Raw genomic sequence first — 4,791 nt, 5'->3', positions numbered from 1 at the left:
ATGTATTCTACATATTTTAAGATTTCCAAAAGACAGATTAAGGTGATAAGAAAGCAGTTGGCGATTTTCGAAGATCTTTACAAACAGCTAAAAAAAGCAGGGAATGAGATCTCAAATGATATGATACAAACACATATCTACTAGTTATGCTAGGAGATAAAGATGGAAGAACAAGATGTTTCTAGATTAATGATCTAGAAAAAGACAACTCAAGAAAAGATGGGTGGATCATTCAACCACCGACTCAACCCACTCAAGAGATAATATCAATCACTGCTGGAAGTTTTTAAAGAAAAGCTAAAGCGAGTTTTGAAGTTCGGAATTCAAATCTGCAAAGGTCTTCTATAAATAACAAGGCAGAAAGAAGATGAAGGCATAATTCAACTTCTTCCTTTTCTTTCAAAAAATTTTAATATTTTCTCTATCGAGTTTATGTGTGTTTAAATTTCGGTTACTATAAGTAGCTAAACAATTTCCTTCTCCTCAACAGGAGGTTACTATGTAATAATAATTTGTTAGGTTTGAATAAAAAGACCAAGGCTTTTGTCCCTCATTTATTATTTTCAAATTGAATAACTTTACTATACACCCTGAGGTAGAAAATGAAATAGGGTTGTGCTAGGTGTGTTGATGGAATCTACGTCAGAAACCATCGGTTGCGATTGAGTCGTCGGGTTGTGAGAAGCAGTCTGTAAAACTTGTTCGATATAATCCTAGGGCACTCTGGTCAAAGAAGTAAACTGTTCAATTTATTATACGGAAGCATGATGTGCCATTTATAATAAAAAAAAATCGATAATTGGAATATGGTTTATAGGCTGGAAACCTTACATAGCTGCATGTCTTGAGGCTGTATGTTTTTAAGAACAGGCTCGATAGCTAAAACAATGTCCCGTACCATAATTATAAGCATTAAGGATATTTTTGAAATTTTGAAAAATTGGAGAGTTAAAACAAAGATTTGACGGAATGAGGAGTAAAGAAAAAGTTAAATATGGAGATGAGGAGTGAATACCAAGTTGCCCTATTATGGACAAGTGACCCCAATCACATTTCTTGGGGAAAAAAAAAGATAAAGACTCCACCACAAAAGCAAGTAGACATGTAATTTGCCTCCTAACAAAAAGATTTGGACCCAAATACACCTATAAATATAGAGTAAATTGGAACAAGAAAACCACATAAGAATTAAAAAGAAGTTTGGAACCAAATAAAAATGTATTCTACATATTTTAAGGTTTCCAAAAGACAGATTAAGGTGATAAGAAAGCAGCTGGCGATTTTCAAAGACCTCTACAAACAGCTAAAAGAAGCAGGGAATGAGATCTCAGCTGATATGATACAAACACATATCTACTAGTTATGCTAGGAGATAAAGATGGAAGAACAAGATGTTTCTAGATTAATGATCTAGAAAAAGACAACTCAAGAAAAGATGGGTGGATCATTCAACCACCGACTCAACCCACTCAAGAGATAATATCAATCACTGCTGGAAGTTTTTAAAGAAAAGCTAAAGCGAGTTTTGAAGTTCGGAATTCAAATCCGCAAAGGTCTTTTATACATAACAAGGCTGAAGGAAGATGAAGACATCATTCAATCTCTTCTTTTTCTTCCAAAATATTGTAATATTTTCTCTTTCTAGTTTATGTGTGTTTAAATTTCGGCTACTATAAGTAGCTAAACAATTTCCTTCTCCTCAACAGGAGGTTATTATGTAATAATAATTTGTTAGGTTTGAATAAAAAGACCAAGGCTTTTGTCCCTCATTTATTATTTTCAAATTGAATAACTTTACTATACACCCTGAGGTAGAAAAAGAAATAGGGTTGTGCTAGGAGTGTTGATGGAATCTACGTCAGAAACCATCAGTTGCGATTGAGTCGTTGGTTTTGAGAAGCAGTCTGTAAAACTTGTTCGATATAATCCTAGGGCACTCTGGTCAAAGAAGTAAACTGTTCAATTTATTATACGGAAGCATGATGTGCCATTTATAATAAAAAAAAATCGATAATTGGAATATGGTATATAGGCTGGAAACCTTACATAGCTGCATGTCTTGAGGCTGTATGTTTTTAAGAACAGGCTCGATAGCTAAAACAATGTCCCGTACCATAATTATAAGCATTAAGGATATTTTTGAAATTTTGAAAAATTGGAGAGTTAAAACAAAGATTTGACGGAATGAGGAGTAAAGAAAAAGTTAGATATGGAGATGAGGAGTGAATACCAAGTTGCCCTTTTATGGACAAGTGACCCCAATCACTTTTCCTTGGGGAAAAAAAAAGATAAAGACTCCACCACAAAAGCAAGTAGACATGTAATTTGCCGACTAACAAAAAGATTTGGACGCAAATACACCTATAAATATAGAGTAAATTGGAACAAGAAAACCACATAAGAATGAAAACGAAGTTTGGAACCAAGTAAAAATGTATAAAACATATTTTAAGGTTTCCAGAAGACAGATTAAGGTGATAAGAAAGCAGCTGGCGATTTTCAAAGATCTCTACAAACAGCTAAAAGAAGCAGGGAATGAGATCTCCGCTGATATGATACAAACACATATCTACTGGTTATGTCAAGAGATAAAGATGGAAGAACAAACTGTTTCTATATTAATGATCTAGAAAAAGACAACACAAGAAAAGATGGGGGATCATTCAACCACCCACTCAACCCACTCAAAAGATAATATCAATCACAGCTGGAAGGCATTAAAGAAAAGCTAAAGCAAGTTTTGAAGTTCGGAATTCAAATCCGCAAATGTCTTCTATAAATAACAAGACAGAAGGAAGATGAAGGCATCATTCAACCTCTTCCTCTTCTTTCAAAATATTGTAATATTTTCTCTTTTTAGTTTATCTGTGTTTTAATATCGGCTACTATAAGTAGGTAAACAAGTTCCTTCTCCTCAACAGGAGGTTACTATGTAATAATAATTTCTTAGGTTTGAATAAAAAGACCAAGGCTTTTGCCCCTCTCATGTATTATTTTCAAATTGAATAACTTTACTATACACCCTAAGGTAGGAAATGAAATAGGGTTGTGCTAGGTGTGTTGAAGGAATCTACGTCAGAAACCATCGGTTGCGATTGTGTCGTTGGGCTGTGAGAAGCAGTCTGTAAAACTCGGTGGATATAATCCGAGGGCACTCTGATCAAAGAGGTAAACTGTTCAATTTATTATACGGAAGAATGATGGGCCACTTATAATTAAAAAAAATCGATCATTGGAATATGGTATATAGGCTGAAAACCTTGCATAGCTGCATGTCTTGAGGCTGTATGTTTTTAAGAATAGGCTCGATAGGTAAAACAATGTCCCGTACCATAATTATGAGAATTAAGGATATTTTAGGAAATTTTGAAAAATTGGAGAGTTAAAACAAAGATTTGAGGGAATGAGGAGTAAAGAGAAAGTTAAGTATGGAGATGAGGAGTGAATACCAAGTTGCCTTATTATGGACAAGTGACCCCCCAATCACTTTTCANCTACTGGTTATGCCATGAGATAAAGATGAAAGAACAAGTTGTTTCTAGATTAATGATCTAGAAAAAGACAACACAAAAAAAAGATGGGGGATCATTCAACTACCTACTCAACCCACTCAAGAGATAATATCAATCACAGCTGGAAGGCATTAAAGAAAAGCTAAAGCAAGTTTTGAAGTTCGGAATTCAAATCTGCAAAGGTCTTTTATACATAACAAGGCAGAAGGAAGATGAAGACATCATTCAATCTCTTCTTTTTCTTCCAAAATATTGTAATATTTTCTCTTTCTAGTTTATGTGTGTTTTAATTTCGGCTACTATAAGTTGCTAAACAAGTTCCTTCTCCTCAACAGAAGGTTATTATGTAATAATAATTTGTTAGGTTTGAGTAAAAAGACCAAGGCTTCTGCCCCTCTCATGTATTATTTTTAAATTGAATAACTTTACTATACACCCTGAGGTAGAAAATGAATTAAGGTTGTGCTAGGTGTGTTGAAGGAATCTACGTCAGAAACCATCAGTTGCGATTGTGTCGTTGGGTTGTGAGAAGCAGTCTGTAAAACTTGTTCGATATAATCCTAGGGCACTCTGGTCAAAGAAGTAAACTGTTCAATTTATTATACGGAAGCATGATGGGCCACTTATAATAAAAAAAAATATCGATCATCGGAATATAGTATATAGGCTGGAAACCTTGCATAGCTGCATGTCTTGAGGCTGTATGCTTTTAAGAACAAGCTTGATAGGTAAAACAATGTCCCGTACCATAATTATGAGAATTAAGGATATTTTTAGAAATTTTGAAAAATTGGAGAGTTAAAACAAAGATTTGAGGGAATGAGAAGTAAAGAGAATGTTAAGTATGGAGATGAGGAGTGAATACCAAGTTGCCCTATTGTGGATGAAAAATTTATAATATAAATATAAAAAAATTTACACAAACCATACATCAATGGCGACATGTGTCACTATGGAAGCAACTTAAAACCCTGCGCCATTAGAGAAAAGCCATTTTAGTAGGGGTGTTCATCGTTCGGTTCGTTTCGGTTTTCGATTTTACAAATATATAATCCGATATCCAAACCATTTTTCTTTGGTTCGGTTCGGTTCGGTTTTGATACAATTATTTAAATTAATAAGATAAATATATTGTAAAATATAATATGTTATTTTTTTACATTATTTCTTAGTAAAACATTTAAATATAAAGTATAAATGAATTACGTAAATAATAATCAACTAAATATTATTAAAAATAATTCATCATTCACTGATATCATCTCAAAAAATATATAAT

The sequence above is a fragment of the Primulina huaijiensis genome, chromosome 16 (genome assembly GCF_012295235.1).
Source record: "Primulina huaijiensis isolate GDHJ02 chromosome 16, ASM1229523v2, whole genome shotgun sequence".
Taxonomy (NCBI): domain Eukaryota; kingdom Viridiplantae; phylum Streptophyta; class Magnoliopsida; order Lamiales; family Gesneriaceae; genus Primulina; species Primulina huaijiensis.
Note: the sequence above shows the minus strand (reverse complement) of the source record.